The 24,026-nt window shown below is 42.0% G+C and overlaps 1 long non-coding RNA gene across 1 annotated transcript; it reads left to right on the top strand.

Annotated features, from left to right (window-relative positions):
* The first annotated feature begins 21,333 nt into the window (after positions 1-21,333).
* Positions 21,334-23,644, top strand: LOC135050339 (uncharacterized). The gene is made up of 5 exons (XR_010241606.1): positions 21,334-21,482; positions 22,262-22,365; positions 22,774-22,833; positions 23,155-23,250; positions 23,360-23,644. It is a non-coding gene; the product is annotated as an uncharacterized LOC135050339 (long non-coding RNA).
* The last annotated feature ends 382 nt before the right edge of the window (positions 23,645-24,026 follow it).

Genomic DNA, 24,026 nt, shown 5'->3' with positions numbered 1-24,026 from the left:
CGGTCAGAAAACTGGCACTGGCATCCCAACAGCTTGAAATCCTGACAGGGTCATTGTAGGAAGGTAACCCAAATCCTACCCTCCTTCTAACCCTAAGCCTAACTCTAACTCTTCCTCTCCACTGCCTAACCTCCCTCCTCCCAGTCTAACAATAACCCTCCCTTCATGCAGCCTAAGCCTAGCCCTCCCCCCCCACAGCCTACACCTAACCCTTCCCCCGCAGCCTACACCTAAACCTCCCCCTGCAGCCTAACCATAACCATCCCCGACATACTTACTTTTCAGATTCTGGCTGTCAGGATTCTGGCGTTGGCAGTCTGACAGCTGTTCGGATTCTGGCATCAGCATTGGCTGAGGTGTAGCTTTCATTAGCAGGCATGTCTCCAGTCATGTTTGGGGCATGACAGTATCACGGACTATGTCAGAAGACACAATTCCATTGGCACCAGCAGTCTGGATGGAATTCACCCAAGGGTTCTTTATGGAGCTTTACTCAGAGCTAGCAAGGCCCTTATATTTGATTTTCTATGATTCAATTACATCAGGCATGATAACAAAGGACTGGTGTATAGCAGAGGTAGTCCTAATATTTAAAAAGGGAATTAAAACTCATCCTGGTAACTATAGACTGGTTAGTTTGACATATATATATATATATATATATATATATATATATAATGTCCAGTGTGGTGTCCGGCACTCTCATATAAGATGATAATTTGCTGCGGTGCCTTCCTCATGAGGAAATGAATCCCATCAGATAGAATAACAAGATAAGCAGGCGGCACTCGTCAGGCTGGATAAACGTGATGACTTTATTGGCTAAAGGCCGACATGTTTCGGAGATAACTTCTCCGTCCTCAGGGCCAGACAAACAAATAACAAGTGTGCAAGTGGCTTATAAGACATGGAAAACCCCCCCAAATTAACAAACCTAACCGTACTCACCTGCTCCACGGTGCACCCGCCCGTCGACCGCTACGAGGCACTTCCGCGTCTCACTGCCGCGACGTCACAGATGCGCCGCGTCGCAGGGGAGCTCCATGGCAACCGGAGCGTAAGCTAATCACGTCCCCGGCAACCTGTGGTATAACAAAACATGTGAATATAAAATTAGTAAGTGCATAACAGACAGTATACTATCCGTGAATTAAAAGTTAAAAACACATAAACACATAAAACGAGAGCTGGGAAAAACAACAAGGAGTACGTCATAAATATTGAATATTGAATATTAAATGTTAAATAGTAAATAGTAAAGATAAATATACAACCCGCTGATAGTTAAGCAATCAATACTTAGGTTATGTTATTATGACAACCACTGTTTGTTAAAGGCATCCCCTCAGTCCTACTGTAACATTATAGTCTTAGTCACATAAGGGTATTAGAATCTTAGAACTCTGGGGTAATATAACCTACCGAAGTAATAATTTTTAAATATTATAAAATATTATAAAAAGCCAAACATGGAGTGTCAAGCATTAGGGCCATCCTTATTGACCATGTCCCCAAGTCCTTAAGGGGTGGCAACAGGGATAGGCTCTTACTACAAAAGGAGTCCAGGTGGATATACTCCCTGGGCACTATTTTTCCCAAGGGCTTAAATGAGAACCTGGGACTCCAGTGCTTTTTATAATATTTTATAATATTTAAATACTTACACACTTCAGAAAATTTGTCAGTCCTTTTAGTAAGTTCCCTTCATCGCTATATCGCTATTTTGGTAACGCCTCATGCCCTTCAAGCCTTAAATAATATTACTTCGGTAGGTTATATTACCCCAGAGTTCTAAGATTCTAATACCCTTATGTGACTAAGACTATAATGTTACAGTAGGACTGAGGGGATGCCTTTAACAAACAGTGGTTGTCATAATAACATAACCTAAGTATTGATTGCTTAACTATCAGCGGGTTGTATATTTATCTTTACTATTTACTATTTAACATTTAATATTCAATATTCAATATTTATGACGTACTCCTTGTTGTTTTTCCCAGCTCTCGTTTTATGTGTTTATGTGTTTTTAACTTTTAATTCACGGATAGTATACTGTCTGTTATGCACTTACTAATTTTATATTCACATGTTTTGTTATACCACATGTTGCCGGGGACGTGATTAGCTTACGCTCCGGTTGCCATGGAGCTCCCCTGCGACGCGGCGCATCTGTGACGTCGCGGCAGTGAGACGCGGAAGTGCCTCGTAGCGGTCGACGGGCGGGTGCGCCGTGGAGCAGGCGAGTACGGTTAGGTTTGTTAATTTGGGGGGGTTTTCCATGTTTTATAAGCCACTTGCACACTTGTTATTTGTTTGTCTGGCCCTGAGGACGGAGAAGTTATCTCCGAAACATGTCGGCCTTTAGCCAATAAAGTCATCACGTTTATCCAGCCTGACGAGTGCCGCCTGCTTATCTTGTTATTCTATATATATATATATATATATATAAACTATATATAGTGGGGAAAATTGGAAGGTAATAAAGAATAGCATACAAGAGTACTTGGATACCTCCAAGGTTATTAATAGGAATCAGCATGGTTTTGTGAGGGACAGGTCATGTCAAACTAACTTAATTACCTTCTATGAGACAGTGAGCGATAATATTGATCAGGGTTAAACAGTGGATGTGGTCTATTTAGATTTTAAAATTAACCACTTAACTGGCATGGTCAGATTTTATGCAACTGCATCGTCCCACCCTGTCCCCCCGTTTTTGACGAGGAGAGCCGTTCTGCAGATGTGCATAATATAATGTTTAAATATTTTAAAAAAATACTTTTTCAACTTTATTAAATAAAATCAATTTTAAAAAAACAATATTGTTAAAGCTTTTGAAGGGAAAAATCGTTGGTTAAGTAGTTTTAAGAGAGCGTGGTTTAGGAAACACTATCTGTACTTGGGTAAGTAATTGGTGGATAACATGGAACAGCGAGTGGTGGTTAATGGGTTGTTATCTGACTGGGCCACAGTGCTTAGTGGAATATCGCAAGGTTCAGTTCTCGGGTTATTACTGTTTAACATTTTTATTAATGACCTAGGAGTGGGACTGGAAAGCATAGTGTAAATTTTCGCAGATGATACTAAACTGTGTTGAGTAATTCATTCAGACAAGGATGTTAAGTCTCTACATTATGCATTATTACATTATGCATTGGTTTGGGCAGACAAATGGAGAATGAGGTTCAATATAGAAAAATGTAAAGCTATGCACCTTGGGACTAAGAACAATCGGGCAGCCTATAAATTAAAAGTGGAAAATGTAGGGGAATCGATAGTTGAAAAAGATTTGGGGTGCACATTGGTAATAGACTTAGTAACAATTCTCAATGTCAAAGTGCAGCAACAAAAGCAAATAAGGTGCTGGCATGCATAAAACGGGGAATTGAGACAAGGGATGAGAGTGTAATCCTGCTACTGAACAAGTCATTAGTACGATGACACCTGAAATATTGTGTACAGTTCTGGGCACCCCAATATAAAAAAGATATCCTGGAACTTGAAAGGGTTCAGAGGAGAGCCACCAAACTGATCAAGGGGTTAGAGGCACTGGATTATGAGGAAAGGCTTACTAGGTTAGATATGTTTACACTCAAAAAAAGGTGGCTGAGAGAGGACATTATTAATATTTATCGAAAAACCGCTACACAGGACATGTGGACACCCTCTGAGGTTAGAAGAGAGAAAATTTCATATGCAACGAAGAAAAAGGGTTCTTCACAGTAAGGGCAGTAAAAATGTGGAATTCTCTGCCAGAGAAACATAGAAACATAGAATTTGATGGCAGATAAGAACCACTTGGCCCATCTAGTCTGCCCTTTTTTTATTCTTTAGATAATCTCAACTCTTTTTGAATCTTAATTATTTGTAAAGATATTCATATGCCTATCCCAAGCATGTTTAAATTGCTCTACAGTCTTGGTCTCTACCACCTCTGATGGGAGGCTATTCCACTTGTCCACTACCCTTTCTGTGAAGTAATTTTTCCTTAAACTGCCCCTGAACCTGCCTCCCTCCAGTTTCAGTGTATGTCCTTGAGTTCTAATACTCCTCTTCCTTTGAACAATGTTTCCCTCCTGAACTTTGTTAAAACCATTGGTATATTGGAAAGTTTCTATCATGTCCCCCCTTTCCCTTCTCTCCTCCAAACTATACATATTAAGATCTTTTAGCCTTTCCAGGTAAGTTTTGCGATGTAGGCCATGCACCAATTTGCCCTTCTTTGTACACTCTCTAAGAAGACGGTAGTAATGGTGGACTCAGTCAATATATTTAAAAATGGATTAGATAAAATCCTAACTGAAAGAAATATCCAAGGATTTAGCATTTAAAGGAAGATAATTTTAGAAAGAGCAGAAATTATAGTTGCTATTTAGACTTAAAAACATAACTTCATCTGGGTCACTATGATTAAACTATAGTTACATACAGATTAGTGTAATAATTATAGTACAGGTTGAACTCGAAGGACATTTTGTCTTTTTTCAACCTCATTAACTATGTTACTATGTTACTATGTTATATGTCAGAAGACATAGTTCCACTGTCACTTGTGGCCATGTACTGAAATTCTGAGCTACTATTTGTGCATCACAGTGATTAGAAATGCTGCCGGGGGGAGTGCGAGGCTTGGATCATCATGCAGTAGCAGCTGGTTGCTGCAGCTCCCTATACAGATCCTGTAAAATATCCGGCTCCCCGGCAGTTATCTGACCACCGGCTAGTGTGCAGCTGAGGGGACAGTCATCGAGATCTCCGGTGTGTGAGGCGGAGCTCCAGAACTGAGGACACTAGTGCTGTGTTGTTGGTGTGCAATGACGCGTGCAGCCGGGACCTCGCGGTCAGCCCCGCCATTAGTGTATGTGCCGCGCGCCTCTGTATTCCTGGCCGCGGTGGCCATGGCTGGACCTGGCTGCTTTGATCTGTGCTATGGACTGGCCTGTGCTCCCTTGGATGGTGGTGGGGCTGCTATATGGTCCCTGGAGTCCGGGAGGTGATATTGCAGACATATCACCTCATACTACCCTGCCACGTGGGTAGACACTATGATGTCAAAACGCGTTGGTGGAGACAAGCAGTGACTGACACCTTGTGGAACTTTAAAGGGCTTAACAACTGGACCGTGGATGAGTTATACCCGGGATTAACCCTTTCATTTGATATACATACCTTGAATAGGCCCACTCTGGTACGCAGCCACTTCTTATGGTGGCGACAAGTTTTTAGGAGATTTTATGTATTTTTTATTTGTTTTGATGTGTACAATTAAATGTAAAAAACTGTTTTACAGAATGAGAGGCACATCTTTCTAATTTCCTTTGAGGTATCTTATGGAAAAGGATACCATAAAAGACAAAATCATCTCGCACCGATTGGACAGACACTGGATTTGGTGATATACTGTATGCCCTATCTTGGGAGCGCTATTCACAATATTCTATGTGTTTATTGGTCTGGCATTTTTCTCATGTACACTATGATTGGACAGGTCATGATGATAGTTCCCCATTATGGTTTAATAAATTATACCCAGAATTATATAAGATATCCTTAGATAATAAGTGGCTTATAAACGGTATAATATCGATGGGTCAGTTATACAGTGGTGGAGTATTTAAGTCTTTCCAACAGCTAAAAGATGAATTTAACATTCCCAACGTGGCTCTATTTCGATATCTGCAATTGCGGCATGCAATTCATGCTCAGTTTTCTCAAGGTAACCCAAAAATATCAGTTTCACCTGTTAAAAAGCTATTGAGTAATTTGGGTTCCAAGGGGAAAATATAATCTACTATATATTAGAGATGAGCGGGTTCGGTTTCTTTGAATCCGAACCCGCACGAACTTCACTTTTTTTTCCACGGGTCCGAGCGACTCGGATCTTCCCGCCTTGCTCGGTTAACCCGAGCGCGCCCGAACGTCATCATGACGCTGTCGGATTCTCGCGAGGCTCGGATTCTATCGCGAGACTCGGATTCTATATAAGGAGCCGCGCGTCGCCGCCATTTTCACTCGTGCATTGAGATTGATAGGGAGAGGACGTGTCTGGCGTCCTCTCCATTAGAATAGAGATAGATAGATTAGATAGAGAGAGATTGTGCAGAGTCGCAGACAGAGTTAGTTTACCACAGTCAGTGACCAGTGCAGTTGCTAGTTAACTTTTATTTAATATAATATATCCGTTCACTTCTCTCTGCTATATCCGTTCTCTGCCTATAAAAAAAACGATACACAGCACAGTCAGTCACACAGTGTGACTCAGTCTGTGTGCACTCAGCTCGGCCCAGTGTGCTGCACAGTCATCAATGTATAAATTAAAAGCTTATAATTAATTGTGGGGGAGACTGGGGAGCACTGCAGGTTGTTAGCAGGAGTTATAACAATATAACAATTATATTAATTAACAGTGCACACTTTTGCTGCAGGAGTGGTGACCAGTGCCTGACCACCAGTATAGTATTGTTGTATACTACTAATATCTCTTTAAATATCAACCAGTCTATATTAGCAGCAGACACAGTACAGTGCGGTAGTTCACGGCTGTGGCTACCTCTGTGTCGGCACACGGCAGGCAGTCCGTCCGACCAGAATTGTATTATTTATTATTATATACCTACCACCTAACCGTGGTTTTTTTTTCATTCTTTATACCGTCATAGTGTCATCCTAATTGTTACGAGTATACTACTATCTCTTTATCAACCAGTGTACAGTGCGGTAGTTCACGGCTGTGGCTACCTCTGTGTCGGCACACGGCAGGCAGTCCGTCCGACCAGAATTGTATTATTTATTATTATATACCTACCACCTAACCGTGGTTTTTTTTTCATTCTTTATACCGTCATAGTGTCATCCTAATTGTTACGAGTATACTACTATCTCTTTATCAACCAGTGTACAGTGCGGTAGTTCACGGCTGTGGCTACCTCTGTGTCGGCAGTCGGCAGGCAGTCCGTCCATCCATAATTGTATTATAATATATACCACCTAACCGTGGTTTTTTTTTCATTCTTTATACCGTCATAGTGTCATACTAGTTGTTACGAGTATACTACTATCTCTTTATCAACCAGTGTACAGTGCGGTAGTTCACGGCTGTGGCTACCTCTGTGTCGGCAGTCGGCAGGCAGTCCGTCCATCCATAATTGTATTATAATATATACCACCTAACCGTGGTTTTTTTTTCATTCTTTATACCGTCATAGTCAGTCATACTAGTTGTTACGAGTATACTACTATCTCTTTATCAACCAGTGTACAGTGCGGTAGTTCACGGCTGTGGCTACCTCTGTGTCGGAACTCGGCAGGCAGTCCGTCCATCCATAATTGTATTATTATAATATATACCACCTAACCGTGGTTTTTTTTTCATTCTTTATACCGTCATAGTCAGTCATACTAGTTGTTACGAGTATACTACTATCTCTTTATCAACCAGTGTACAGTGCGGTAGTTCACGGCTGTGGCTACCTCTGTGTCGGAACTCGGCAGGCAGTCCGTCCATCCATAATTGTATTATAATATATACCACCTAACCGTGTTTTTTTTTTCGTTCTTTATACCGTCGTCATACTAGTTGTTACGAGTATACTACTATCTCTTTATCAACCAGTGTACAGTGCGGTAGTTCACGGCTGTGGCTACCTCTGTGTCGGAACTCGGCAGGCAGTCCGTCCATCCATAATTGTATTATAATATATACCACCTAACCGTGGTTTTTTTTTCGTTCTTTATACCGTCGTCATACTAGTTGTTACGAGTATACTACTATCTCTTTATCAACCAGTGTACAGTGCGGTAGTTCACGGCTGTGGCTACCTCTGTGTCGGCACTCGGCAGGCAGTCCGTCCAACCATAATTGTATTATATACCACCTAACCGTGGTTTTTTTTTCATTCTTTATACCGTCGTCATACTAGTTGTTACGAGTATACTACTATCTCTTTATCAACCAGTGTACAGTGCGGTAGTTCACGGCTGTGGCTACCTCTGTGTCGGCACTCGGCAGGCAGTCCGTCCAACCATAATTGTATTATATACCACCTAACCGTGGTTTTTTTTTCATTCTTTATACCGTCGTCATACTAGTTGTTACGAGTATACTACTATCTCTTTATCAACCAGTGTACAGTGCGGTAGTTCACGGCTGTGGCTACCTCTGTGTCGGCACTCGGCAGCCCGTCCATAATTGTATATACCAGTGACCTAACCGTGGTTTTTTTTTCATTCTTTATACATACATACTAGTTACGAGTATACTATCTCTTTATCAACCAGTCTATATATTAGCAGCAGACACAGTACAGTGCGGTAGTTCACGGCTGTGGCTACCTCTGTGTCGGCACTCGGCAGCCCGTCCATAATTGTATATACCACCTAACCGTGGTTTTTTTTTCTTTCTTTATACATACATACTGCAGTGCCACTCCTAGATGGGCCCGGTGTTTGTGTCGGCCACTAGGGTCGCTAATCTTACTCACACAGTCAGCTACCTCATTGCGCCTCTTTTTTTCTTTGCGTCATGTGCTGTTTGGGGAGGGTTTTTTGGAAGGGCCATCCTGCGTGACACTGCAGTGCCACTCCTAGATGGGCCAGGTGTTTGTGTCGGCCACTAGGGTCGCTTATCTTACTCACACAGCTACCTCATTGCGCCTCTTTTTTTCTTCTTTGCGTCATGTGCTGTTTGGGGAGTGTTTTTTGGAAGGGCCATCCTGCGTGACACTGCAGTGCCACTCCAAGATGGGCCAGGTGTTTGTGTCGGCCACTAGGGTCGCTTAGCTTACTCACACAGCTACCTCATTGCGCCTCTTTTTTTCTTCTTTGCGTCATGTGCTGTTTGGGGAGTGTTTTTTGGAAGGGCCATCCTGCGTGACACTGCAGTGCCACTCCTAGATGGGCCAGGTGTTTGTGTCGGCCACTAGGGTCGCTTAGCTTAGTCATTCAGCGACCTCTGTGCAAATTTTAGGACTAAAAATAATATTGTGAGGTGTGAGGTATTCAGAATAGACTGAAAATGAGTGTAAATTATGGTTTTTGAGGTTAATAATACTTTGGGATCAAAATGACCCCCAAATTCTATGATTTAAGCTGTTTTTTAGTGTTTTTTGAAAAAAACACCCGAATCCAAAACACACCCGAATCCGACAAAAATAATTCGGTGAGGTTTTGCCAAAACGCGTTCGAACCCAAAACACGGCCGCGGAACCGAACCCAAAACCAAAACACAAAACCCGAAAAATTTCAGGCGCTCATCTCTACTATATATATGCCGCTGTTAATGATAAATCAATGCCAGATCAATTTGATATACTTAAATTAAAATGGGAAGCCGATTTGGGATCTATGTCTGATGAGCAATGGATCCAAATATTGGGATCTATTATATATACTGCCCCCTATATTAGATATCAGCAAGTGTTCTTTTATGTTTTGCATAGGGTTTACCATATGACCATTTCTTTACAACGAGCCGGCCTTAGAGATTGTTCCCTTTGTCTTAAGTGTCAGGTGAAGAATGCTGGATTTTTACATATGATATGAGATTGTTTGCTAGTTTTTTTTCATTTTGGTTGGAAGTTTGGAGAGATATACTGTTTACAGCCCCTTCTCTTCCTGATCTAAATTCGAAAATTGTTCTATTTGGATTAGATTTAGAAGAGACACATTCAGTGGTATTATATAGGTATGTTCTGTGCCTTAAAATACTAGCTAAGGTTACTATAGCAAGAGGTTGGCTCTTGGCGGTCTCCCCCAGTGTTCATAAGTGGAGAGCGTTGGTTGATGAAGTGGCTAGACACAAAAAGAATATGTTTAAAACACTCAATTCTGAGCCCACTTTTCATGAGAAGTGGGATAGGTGGTGTTGCTCAAGGCTGGGCAGAAAACAGGGGTCCACAATAATGATTATATAATAATATCAAACAAGGTATATACAGTATGTCTGTGGGAGTAGGTTTGGGTCCAGACTTAGGGGCAAATTCAGACCTGATCGCTGCTGTGCATTTTCGCACAGTGGGTGATCAGGTTTGAACTCCGCATGCGTATGCACCGTAATGCGCAGGCACACCGATCCGCAGTGACAGGGAGCGCCGGGCAGCGACAGGATGGTGTGAAAAATCGCATCACACCAGCAAATGCAAGGAGATTGACAAGAAGAGGGCATTTGTGGGTGGCAACTGACCGTTTTTAACGAGTGTCCGGAAAAATGCAGGAGGGACCAGGCGTTTGAAGGGAGGGTTTCTGACATCAGCTCCGGACCCGATCATCGCACTGGTAGAGTAAGTCCTGAGCTGCATGGATACTGCACAAAATTAGTTTGTGCAGTCTCTCCAACACATCCGAATGCACACATACACACGATTACCCCCTGCCCCTGTAGGCGGCAACTAACTGATCGCAGGGATGCAAAAAACGCACCCTAGTGATCAGGTCTGAATTACCTCCTTAGTTCATGGCAACAGCATAATATCTTCATGTATGCAGTATAAATTGATAGAGATTGGAAAACCAACACTAGAAAACATACATGTGCATGTGCTGGTGTATTAAAACTGAATTTTGATGGCATTTTATGTTTTCTTTTTTGTTATTGTTAGTGTTGATACTATATATAGAAATCTCATATATATATATTGTATATATATATATATATATATATATATAAAAATATATATACTGTATATATATATATATATATATATATATATATATATATATACACACACAGGAAAATATATGATTATGGGAAGAAAGGAAAAGGAGGAAACAGAGGTAGGATGGAAGGAAAAAAATAATACATATGCAATAAAAGAAAAAGGAAATGAGAGTAAGATAAAGATAAATAATAATGGACATTAAAAACATATGATAGAAAGTGCATAGACTAGGAAATGGACAAGTGATTAATATTACTCACCCCTATAGGTGATAGAAAGTAGATTAAGTAGATACAGTAGAAAGTAAATAGGTACACGAAATAGGGAGATGGGTACGAAACAAGAAACAAGGAGGAATAAGGAAAAGGTAAGGGCAATAAATAAATATATATAGAAAAGTACACATATAATTCTAATCCGAATTTCACAGGATTGATGTGTGTAATAGGATGTTTGATATTAATATAAGATGATAAATGTTGAAAATGATACATACTGTATATGAGTTGTGGGTAGGTGACAAAACAAATGCACAGAAGGGAATAATAGAAGATTTTAAATACTTGAATAGACACAGAAGAGGAATATAATTATAAATATTGATTGATTGATTAATATGAAAATGTAAAGGGTTAGCCACAATGTCTGTGATGATAAATATGTGAAACATAAATTATATCAAAGTGTATAGAGTTGGATAATTTAGGATGGAAAGTTGGAAACAAAAAGTTAGGTATTAAAGCCAAGGTGAAAAGACTGTGTAATGTATGGGAGTATTCAATATAAAATATGTATATGTAATCGATAAATTAAATGTTGGGGGACTTTAAATGTTATATGTCTTTTTTTATGTATTAGAAAACAATAAAATAAAACGTAATAAAAAAAAGAAAAGAAAAGAAATGCAGCCGGTTGGCGTCTCAGTAGAGATCTTATAGAGGTATTAACATAAATTTGCAATAGCGCTGTGACAAAAGTTGCAGCTTCTACTACAAAATGTCCACCTCTGAATCATGCCCTTAGTGGCCACATAGAGACCCAGGAATATGATTTTCACATGCATGCTCTAATGTGTATGTTTTACCTAGAAGAGCCTTTATCACAACTTGATGCATTTTAAACTCCAAACATACACATAAATATTATTTTGCTAAAATAGTACAGTTTGTACGGTATGTGGGTACGTTGGGTTGCAAAGTTCCCTAGTAACATGCAGTTACAAAATTCATGTAATTCTTGGATAGGCACACACCAGACATAACATGTGGATATTTAACTTAAAATATTGTAGGGATGTTCATTGAAAGTTTGTGTAATAAATGTGATATTAGCCTTTTTGTACTCAATCTAATAATACAATAATTCCATCAGACCCCTCACATGTCAGATACCTCCACATGTGCCTCACTTCTACTCAAATGTCATCAGACCCCTCTCATACTGACTAGAGCCCCTCTCACATTTCCATCAGACTGCCACATGCTCATCAGACATTCCCACATGCCCTTTCAATGCCATCAGACCAGCCCTTCATGCCATCATTAAATATAAAAAGAAAGGTAAAAGACTAGTTGCAAAAATGAAAAACAAAATTACGACACTATATCAAATACTAGCTGCTCCTTGTTAATTAGTTGTATAAAATTACTGAAAATAAGATAAACAGGTAATGGTTATATGATTAACCATCAATAGAAGCACAAATCAACTCACTTTGGTTATGTCACGATCCGGGTATCTGGACGCCATTACCTGCCGTTTAGGTGTCTTCTGAGACTGGCCCAGCGTTCCAAATCCGGATCTCATCTGTGTCAACACTCTGCACATCCCTCCTGTCATTCTGAGACACTACCACAGCGGCGCCATGTTTGAATCCAACATGGCGTCTCCCGTCCTCCGCGGCCTCCGCCGCCGTTACTGTGTTATTGCTGCAGGTTCTCAGAATCATGTATCATGCCTGACGCGGCCTCTGCTGCCCTCCAAGTGTCTCAGCATATAATTGTCATCTGGCGTCTCCTGTCCTCCGCGGCCGGCGCCGCCATTATCATTATGTTTGCACATTTCATTTCAAACCAGTTTTCCCTCCAGGTTCCAGCATGGGCGCAGCCATGTTGGATTTGATCACATGCTCCAATTCCTCCAATCCACCGTCCCGGGAATCTGCATAATTGCCCAGCCAATGCCTGCATAGCAGCAGGTATAAGTATCCTGTGTCTGGGCCAGATAGATGTCAGTGCTTTGAATGTCATACCTTGTTCCAGTCTCTCTCTGCTGTGGCTTGTTTTTTCCAGGTTCCAGTTCCTGTCTCCAGCATCCACAAAGAGACCCGCACCTGCTTTCCATCTTGCAGTGCAGCCTGACTCTACAGCCTTCCGTGGCTGTCCAGTTTCCAGCTATCTACTGTCTGCTTCCAAGCAGCCAGCTTTCTACTGATTCCAGCTTCTACCAAACACCGGTGCTGATCCAGCGGATCCTATCTTACCAGCAGTATCCACTACCACCGGTAACCATCTTTCAGCTATTCTGTTTCTACGCTCCCTAGCATCTCACATCATTCACTCTGTGTTTTATCACCTGGCTGATTCCATTCAGCATCCACTCTGCATTTCATCACCTGGCTGATTCCACTCAGCATCCACTCCGTGTCTTACCACCTGGCTGGTTCCATCCAGCTGATACAGCAGCATACTCAAGTTACAGATTCACCTGCTACAACTACTGGCATGTTCCTTGGCTATTTCTACAACTACAACCAGGCCTGGTAAGGTGATTCCATCAAAGGACTTTTACATCTGTTCTAAACCTACCAGTGCTCTGAGAAACCTTCTATGGTTATGTATTCCAGGAACTGTGTTATTTGCCACTGTCTTTGCTAAACTTGAATACTGCTTGTTATCACACGGAGTCTGTTAATAAACTTTTATTTTGAATTTTAAACTGGTTGTCATGGTCACACCTTCGGGTAATCATTCTGCACTTACATGTCCAGGGGTCTGATTAAACCTCCCAGGTTTAATTTCATCTCAGCCCTACAACTGAGGCTTCCTCTCGTCAGCTTAAACCCTCAGTTGTGACAGTAAGCACTGACCATATGAATCCAGCCGGAGACCAGGATCAAGCGGCTAGACCTATGCAAGAACTGGCAGCCAGACTCGAACATCAGGAGGCTGCACAAGGTCACATCATCCGCTGTCTCCAGGATTTCTCTACTCGGCTGGATGGGATTCAGACGACCTTCCGTGGACCTGACACGTCTGATGCGTCCACCACAGTGACTCCAGCTGTAACTCCACCCACCTTACCCATTTCCATACCACGTCTTCATCTTCCAACGCCAGCAAAATTTGACGGATCTCCAAAGTTCTGCAGGGGTTTTCTCAACCAATGCGGAATCCATTTTGAGCTTCAACCTGGCAACTTCCCCAGTGACCGTACCAAAGTTGCTTATATTATTTCTCTCCTCAGTGGCTCAGCCCTTGATTGGGCTTCACCGTTATGGGAGAAGTCTGATCCCCTGCTGTCCTCCTATACTGACTTTATAGCATCCTTCAGGCGCATCTTCGACGAGCCGTGCCGGGTTTCCTCTGCTTCATCTGAGATTCTCCGTCTATGCCAGGGAACACGTACTGTGGGACAGTATCTTATACAGTTCAAAATCCTGGCATCTGAACAGGCCTGGAACGACGAGGCCCTGTATGCTGCATTCTGGCATTGCTTGTCAGAATGCATTAAAGATGAGTTAGCTACCAGAGACTTACCTTCTAAGTTGGATGAGCTAATTTCACTATGCACGAAGGTTGATCTACAGTTCAGAGAGAGAGCAACCGAGCGAGGAAGATCATCCGTTCCTAAATCTTCTGCTCCTCCTCCTCGTCAACCATCTCCATCCAAGGATGAGCCTATGCAAATTGGTCGTTCCCGTCTATCTCCCGCTGAGCGCCGAAGACGCCTCTCCGAGTCTCTATGTCTCTACTGTGCAGCTCCGTCGCACACTATCAACGCCTGTCCCAAACGTTCGGGACTCCAGATTCTAGCTCGCCAAGGAGAGGGCCGGCTAGGAGTAATGATCTCCTCTCCATCTCCTCATGATTGTAACCTCCCAGTGTCGCTCCAAATTGCTCAACGTTACAGGAACGTCATTGCCCTCCTTGATTCCGGAGCAGCTGGGAATTTCATAACCGAAGCTTATGTTAAACGGTGGTCCCTACCCACCGAGAGACTGTCCTCGTCCATCTCTTTGACTGCCGTGGATGGCAGCAAGATTTTTGACGCAGTCATTTCCTTAAGAACTCTTCCAGTTCATCTGAGAGTGGGAGTTCTTCATTCTGAGTATATTTCTTTTCTAGTGATTCCAAGAGCCACACATCCAGTGGTTTTAGGCCTTCCATGGCTCCGTCTCCACAACCCATCGATTGACTGGACGACTACGCAAATACTGGCATGGGGTCCCTCCTGTGCTGAGACTTGTTTAGCCAAAGTTCTTCCTGTTTGTTCTTCCTTCCCCAGGTCATCTGATGTTCCACCTCCTCCATATCAAGACTTCACGGACGTGTTCAGTAAAGCCTCTGCTGATATCCTTCCTCCTCATAGAGAATGGGACTGCCCAATCGACCTCATTCCAGGGAAGGTTCCACCGCGAGGCCGAACTTATCCGTTGTCTCTGCCTGAGACACACTCCATGGAAGAGTACATCAAAGAGAACCTGGCGAAGGGTTTCATCCGACCATCTTCTTCTCCAGCCGGCGCAGGCTTCTTCTTCGTTAAGAAGAAAGACGGTGGTCTGCGTCCGTGCATCGACTACAGAGGTCTGAACGACATTACTGTCAAGAACCGATACCCTTTACCCCTGATTACAGAGCTCTTTGATAGAGTTAGTGGTGCAACCATTTTCACAAAGCTGGACTTGAGGGGTGCCTACAATCTCATCCGAATCCGTGAGGGTGACGAGTGGAAGACCGCCTTTAACACCCGTGACGGACATTATGAGTACCTCGTCATGCCCTTCGGATTGAGCAACGCTCCAGCAGTCTTCCAGCACTTCGTGAATGAGATCTTCAGGGACATCTTATACCGCCATGTCGTGGTTTATCTAGATGACATCCTCATCTTTGCTAATAATCTAGAAGATCATCGTTTCTGGGTAAAGGAGGTCCTTTCCCGTCTCCGTGTCAACCACCTCTATTGTAAATTGGAGAAGTGTATGTTTGAAGTTAAAACCATTCCGTTTCTAGGTTACATTGTGTCCGGTTCCGGACTAGAGATGGATCCTGAGAAACTCCAAGCAATCCAGAATTGGCCTATACCCTTAACCCTCAAAGGGGTCCAGAGGTTCTTAGGGTTCGCCAATTATTATAGAAAGTTTATACGAGACTTTTCCACCATTGTGGCGCCTATCACTGCATTTACCAAGAAATGTGCTAATCCGTCCAAGTGGTCCGAAGAAGCTACGCAGGCCTTTCACCTTCTGAAGGAACGGTTCATCTCTGCACCAGTTCTGAAACAGCCCGACACCGACTCTCCTTTTATCTTAGAGGTAGATGCCTCCTCCGTTGGAGTAGGAGCGGTGTTATCCCAGAGGGCCAAAGATGGACATCTACATCCTTGCAGTTTCTTCTCCCGGAAGTTCTCCCCAGCTGAGCGCAACTATGCCATTGGCGATCAGGAGTTGCTAGCCATCAAGCTCGCTCTGGAGGAGTGGAGATACCTGTTGGAGGGAGCTTCTCATTCAATCACCATACTTACCGACCACAAAAATCTTTTATATCTCAAAGGCACACAATGTCTGAACCCTCGTCAGGCCAGATGGGCACTTTTCTTCTCTAGGTTTGACTTTAAACTCCAGTTCTGTCCGGGTTCTCAGAATCGTAAGGCCGATGCCCTTTCCCGCTCATGGGAGCAAGAAAATGAGTCCGAGTCTGCAGACAAGCATCCTATTATTAATCCGTTGGCATTCTCCACGGTAGGGATGGACTCTACGCCCCCGCCAGGGAAAAGTTTTGTTAAGCCAGTTCTAAGGAAGAAGCTCATGCATTGGGCCCACGCTTCCTGCTTTGCTGGACATACAGGCATTCAGAAAACCTTGGAGTTTATCTCTAGGTCCTACTGGTGGCCAACTCTGAAGAAGGACATTATGGAATTTATTGCCTCCTGCCCAAAGTGTGCCCAACACAAAGTCTCCCGCCAGTCACCTGCGGGGCAACTGGTTCCATTATCTGTTCCCCGTCGACCATGGACCCATTTGTCGATGGACTTTGTTACCGATCTACCTATCTGCAACAAGTTTAATACCATCTGGGTGGTAGTTGACCGGTTCACCAAGATGGCACATTTCATCCCTCTCACCGGTCTTCCGTCAGCTTCCAAGTTGGCTCAAGTGTTTATACAAGAAATCTTCCGACTTCACGGTCTTCCTGAAGAGATTATCTCGGATCGTGGAGTACAATTTGTAGCCAAATTTTGGCGAAGTTTGTGTCAAGCCCTCCAAGTCAAGTTAAAGTTTTCCACAGCTTACCATCCTCAGACCAATGGTCAAACCGAGAGGGTGAATCAGGACTTGGAGGCCTTCCTCCGTATATATGTGTCTTCCTCTCAAGATGACTGGGTTCAACTCCTTCCTTGGGCCGAGTTCAGCCACAACAATCAATACCATTCCTCATCTTCTTCGACACCATTCTCCATTAATTATGGATTCCACCCTAAAGTCCCAGAATTTCAACCGCTTCCCGCAACTTCTGTTCCAGCAGTGGATGTCACCTTGCGTCAGTTTTCAAATAACTGGAAGAATGTCCGCGCAGCCCTGCTTAAAGCCTCATCCAGGTATAAGAAGTTTGCCGATAGGAAGCGTAGAGCGGTTCCTGCTCTCAAGGTGGGTGATCGTGTGTGGTTGTCCACGAAGAATTTGAGGTTGAGAGTTCCCAGCATGAAATTTGCACCTCGCTACATCGGTCCCTTCAAGATTGAACAAGTCATCAATCCTGTTGCCTACAGATTACAGTTACCACCCTTCTTGAAAATACCCAGGACATTTCATGTTTCCTTGTTGAAACCGCTGATCCTGAATCGGTTTCATTCCGCACTTCCTCCAGCTCCCAAAGTTCAGACTCAACGGGGAGTCGAGTACGAGGTGGCCAAGATTTTGGACTCACGTTTCCGTTACGGTCAGTTACAGTATCACATTGACTGGAAGGGCTATAGTCCTGAAGAACGCTCTTGGACCAATGCCTCAGACGTCCATGCTCCTGCCTTGGTCCGAAATTTCCACTCAAAGTTTCCTTTAAAGCCTAAGAAGTGTCCTGGGGCCACTCCTAAAGGGGGGGGGGGTGCTGTCACGATCCGGGTATCTGGACGCCATTACCTGCCGTTTAGGTGTCTTCTGAGACTGGCCCAGCGTTCCAAATCCGGATCTCATCTGTGTCAACACTCTGCACATCCCTCCTGTCATTCTGAGACACTACCACAGCGGCGCCATGTTTGAATCCAACATGGCGTCTCCCGTCCTCCGCGGCCTCCGCCGCCGTTACTGTGTTATTGCTGCAGGTTCTCAGAATCATGTATCATGCCTGACGCGGCCTCTGCTGCCCTCCAAGTGTCTCAGCATATAATTGTCATCTGGCGTCTCCTGTCCTCCGCGGCCGGCGCCGCCATTATCATTATGTTTGCACATTTCATTTCAAACCAATTTTCCCTCCAGGTTCCAGCATGGGCGCAGCCATGTTGGATTTGATCACATGCTCCAATTCCTCCAATCCACCGTCCCGGGAATCTGCATAATTGCCCAGCCAATGCCTGCATAGCAGCAGGTATAAGTATCCTGTGTCTGGGCCAGATAGATGTCAGTGCTTTGAATGTCATACCTTGTTCCAGTCTCTCTCTCCTGTGGCTTGTTTTTTCCAGGTTCCAGTTCCTGTCTCCAGCATCCACAAAGAGACCCGCACCTGCTTTCCATCTTGCAGTGCAGCCTGACTCTACAGCCTTCCGTGGCTGTCCAGTTTCCAGCTATCTACTGTCTGCTTCCAAGCAGCCAGCTTTCTACTGATTCCAGCTTCTACCAAACACCGGTGCTGATCCAGCGGATCCTATCTTACCAGCAGTATCCACTACCACCGGTAACCATCTTTCAGCTATTCTGTTTCTACGCTCCCTAGCATCTCACATCATTCACTCTGTGTTTTATCACCTGGCTGATTCCATTCAGCATCCACTCTGCATTTCATCACCTGGCTGATTCCACTCAGCATCCACTCCGTGTCTTACCACCTGGCTGGTTCCATCCAGCTGATACAGCAGCATACTCAAGTTACAGATTCACCTGCTACAACTACTGGCATGTTCCTTGGCTATTTCTACAACTACAACCAGGCCTGGTAAGGTGATTCCATCAAAGGACTTTTACATCTGTTCTAAACCTACCAGTGCTCTGAGAAACCTTCTATGGTTATGTATTCCAGGAACTGTGTTATTTGCCACTGTCTTTGCTAAACTTGAATACTGCTTGTTATCACACGGAGTCTGTTAATAAACTTTTATTTTGAATTTTAAACTGGTTGTCATGGTCACACCTTCGGGTAATCATTCTGCACTTACATGTCCAGGGGTCTGATTAAACCTCCCAGGTTTAATTTCATCTCAGCCCTACAACTGAGGCTTCCTCTCGTCAGCTTAAACCCTCAGTTGTGACAGGTTAGAGTGAAAAACAAATAATTGTATTCATTAACATACATAATAAGCACAATAAACTGACATAAAAAGTTACCAGTTAACCAGCACAGCACCAATAATAAAACAATGTACAGCAAATCAAAAATAATAAAATATCATCAAATGCAGTATATGATGATGCAAGAATACCTCCAGCAGATAGATAATAGCAATATACTGTATACAGCAACCAGCTCATGCGTCACTTGAGATGTGTAAATTCAGTTGTGAGTATGGACTGCTCCTAAGCAGTATATAAAAGTAGTTCTGGATCCTCAAGTATGTTGCAGGGCAATAAATGCTACTGGCAATAATAAATGAAAAAAGACAAAAGTTTTTTTCTTTCTGGCAGTCACTTTCAAAAATATTAATTTGGTTGCCTAGGTTGCCTTGTGGGAAATCCAGGCCTGGCTAACACTAAAATTAACAACTAAGACAATGAAAATATAACAATATAACATCTAACGCCATAAAGATCCTGAAAAAGAATTAAATGCTGCTCATTTTGATATTTTCATTTAGACCATGGGGAAATAATGTATAAAACAAGACAGTGATTCCTGGACACTTTTCAAAGAGGTAAATGTAAAACGTAAAATATCTCTAATGATTGGATAAAAGACGGCGTTATGGATAAATATGTTATAAAGGACATCTTACTCCCCTGTAAAACTGTATTCTTCATTGTCCTCCTGTACAATGGTTCACTTCAAACACATATAAAGAAAAGACACAGCTCCAATTGTTTCTATACTTTGTAAATGTAAAACGTAGTTCATAAATGGAGTCAGATGGTTATAATTATCATTCAGTCTGCATGGCACAATTTTGCAATAACATTAGTGCATCTATTAAAGCAATATGCAAATACACAGTTCAAACGACTTGTTTGTTGTGTTCATGAACAAGTCTTTCTTCAAGGAATAATTGTCCAGTCGATCAATAATACAAGTCATATAAGCATATAGGGGTGGACCAGAGCCGGATTAAGGGGGGGGGCCCGGGGGGTATGTACCCCCCGGGCCCCCCTTTCCAAAAGGACCACAGATCGGATCTCTCTTCCGATCCGATCTGCGGTGCTGAGCTCCCCGGCTCCCGACCCCACTGCAGCGGTGGCCGCACAGACAGGACAGCTGAGCTGAGCGACAGCTTAGCTGTCCAATAATGTATGAATGAAGCAGACTGCGTGCCCAGCCAATGACTGAGTGGCAGGCTGCTTCATTCATACATTATTGGACAGCTGAGCCGTCGCTCAGCTCAGCTGTCCTGTCTGTGTGGCCGCTGCTGCAGCGGGGACGGGAGTTGAGGGCAGGAGGTCCACCGTGTGCTGCTTGGGGAGGCAAGTTTTACTAAGCTGCTGCTATATATATATATATATATATATATATATATTCATCTGCCTTCTCTTTATTAGGGGCCCCACTGTCTTAACTGCCCGGGGCCCCCCATGGTCTTAATTCGGCTCTGGGGTGGACACCTTGAAAAAGACCACATTAAAGTTGAAACGTGTTGGTGTTTGACTGCCATAGCTACCAGGGACTTGAAGGAGGTACAGATTAGTAGGGGAAGCTTCTAAAATCCCCTATATGCTTTATATGTGCCTTCCATAGAAGGTTATTTTGGTACCATGTTTTGGTATTCGTTTGGTATTTTGTTTAATCTTTATTCATCACAGAAAGAATCCCTAAAGCTAACCACAAAATTTAACATCCGCTGACACATCTCCATCGAACTACGGGACCATGGCACGCAAACAGCGATCGTGACTCGCATGTGATGTACATCCGCCGGAAGTGCGTGACTGTGACACGCACGCGGTGCGTACTTCCGCCGGAACCGGAAGTGCGGTGCGTTGACACGCACGTGAGAGTGGAACGCATGTAGCGTTCAGATTTTGTCCCCTCTTATTTTTTATAATGTCAGGAAGCAGAATTGATGTTAGTTAACCAGTAAGAATGGCATTCCACATAGTACCATGAGGTCTTAACACATTACTAACTAATAATAAATTAATTAATCAGCCAGCAGGAAGTGATGTAATATCAAGGGAGCTATAAAGGGATGCCCCTATATTGCCTCTCATTCTGTAGTTGGTATTCAATGAGGTTGCACTTGTTCCTGTAAAAAGTAAGTTTGAGTACTATATTGGTATTTTTGGAACTTAGTTATTGGATGGTCTTTTTGAAAATGTATTAGATGAATGGATTCCTTAATTGAAGAGTAACTACTTAATTTTAATATGATTGTAATATACTAATTTAGTTTTACTTGTCCACAGGGAATAGTATCATTCAGGATTTGAAATTTTTCCTAAGTCCTCTTTTTGGTGACATGTATAAACAGAGGTAGACTATAAGGTTCCACCATTCTTGATTGAAAATAGGTAAAAACCAGACTAATTTAATGCAATCATTGAATACCATATGAGGTTAAGTATTTCAGATGTTAAAAAGTTCTTCTTGCTGGTTATTAATTACAGCTGTGAACTTAATTGGCTCTCTAATGATTGATTGAATATACCACTCCCCATTGCATGTTAGATTAAAGACATCATTTAGGGGATCTGTTAGGTAACCAGTAAGAATGGCATTCCACATAGTACTATGAGGTCCTAACACATCACTAACTAATAATAAATTAATTAATCAGCCAGCAGGAAGTGATGTAATATCAAGGGAGCTATAAAGGGATGTCCTTATATTGCCTCTCATTCTGTAGTTGGGATTCAGTGAGGTTGCACTTGTTCCTGTAAAAAGTAAGTTTGAGTATTATAATTGTATATTTGGAACTTAGTTATTGGATGGTCTTTTTGAAAATTTATTAGATGAATGGATTCCTTAATTTAAGAGTAACTACTTAATTTTAGTATGATTGTAATATACTGATTTAGATTTACTTGTCCACAGGGAATAGTTTCGTTCAGGATTTGAAATTTTCCTAAGTTCTCTGTTTGGTGACATGTATAAACAGAGGTAGACTATAAGGTTCCACCATTCTTGATTGAAAATAGGTAAGAACCAGACTAATTTAGTGCAAATATTAAATACCATATGATGTTAAGATTAGTATTTCAGATGTTAAAAAGTTCTTCTTGCTGGTTATAAATTACAGCTGTGAACTTAATTGGCTCTCTAATGATTGATTGAATATACCACTCCCCATTGCATGTTAGATTAAAGACATCATTTATTAATTAGTTTTGGATAAAAAAGTTCTTCTATTTGAATCACCTTAAATACCTTACATTAAATACTGACATCAGCATGGTTTCTTATAATCAATTGAGGAAGTTGTTATATCTTCTCTGATTTGTTGGTAGCATCTATGTTATTTTAATGGTAAACAGGATGTTACAGGAACATTTCCTATTAACAATCATTTGAGTGACAAAAAACTATTTTATCTTTATCCCTTTTAGGGAACGTAACATCATCTAATTTCAACCAAATTTATATATATTTTTTTGAAGTCTATCTAGGTATGTATTGTACAATGAGTTGTAATGTGGATATAATTGTGTGTATATTGTGAATTTGAAGTTTTATGTGGACTTTAATTGGAGTGTTCTATAACTATTGGTGGTTTCTGATACTTGTAGACCCTGCCCTTTGTATCATTTCCATCAGCTGAATTGATGTTGATTATGTGGATAAATACGGAGCTATTTGATTTATATTGACATTCATAATATTCTTTCGACTTTCCCTCCCTTTTCTCTTCTTTTGACTCTCCCTCCCTCTTCCTTTTATCATTTGTATAAGGATAATGTTTATTGATTATTATAACGATAATGTTTCAGATATTATATTTATCGAATTGAATATGTGATTGGATGTAATCATTGGATATTCTAAACCTTTCTAATCAATGGTAATCACTCCTACTATAAGAACTGGTATGTATGTTAATCCACAATAGATTTCAATGGAATACTTACCTGGATAATAATATGTCTTATTAATGAAGACTATATGATTTATATATTTCCATTTGTAACTATCCAGATTCCAAACCCCTGATGAAGTCCTAACGGACGAAACGCGTTGGGTTTTGCAACGTCTGGTTAACAAAGTCCTTATCACAAACATCTGGTTGGAGATACATCCATTTCGAGTTCTGACTGTGATCACCTGGCTGTAAAATCCTCACATCCAACTGTAATTTATGTATAAGATTGTAATATTGTTTTATATGAATTTTTAGAAGGTTGTGTCAATAACGAACGTTTAGGATAAATATCGTTTGTTTCTGTACAATAAAAACTTTTAATTATTGTCATACAAAAGGCATATTGGCTCCCACGAGAATCCATTTCTATTTGTAATCTACTTTTAATACCTTATCTGACAGAGGGTATTTCTTGTTGGTTTGAGACTAGAGGTATAGCGCAAGATATTAGGGTTGATTTTTTGTTTTATATATATATATATATATATATATATATATATATATATATATATATATATATATATTCATCTGCCTTCTCTTTATTAGGGGCCCCACTGTCTTAACTGCCCGGGGCCCCCCATGGTCTTAATTCGGCTCTGGGGTGGACACCTTGAAAAAGACCACATTAAAGTTGAAACGTGTTGGTGTTTGACTGCCATAGCTACCAGGGACTTGAAGGAGGTACAGATTAGTAGGGGAAGCTTCTAAAATCCCCTATATGCT

This window comes from Pseudophryne corroboree, chromosome 1, assembly GCF_028390025.1.
Source record: "Pseudophryne corroboree isolate aPseCor3 chromosome 1, aPseCor3.hap2, whole genome shotgun sequence".
NCBI classification, from domain to species: domain Eukaryota; kingdom Metazoa; phylum Chordata; class Amphibia; order Anura; family Myobatrachidae; genus Pseudophryne; species Pseudophryne corroboree.
This window is presented reverse-complemented; position numbering and strand designations above follow the sequence as displayed.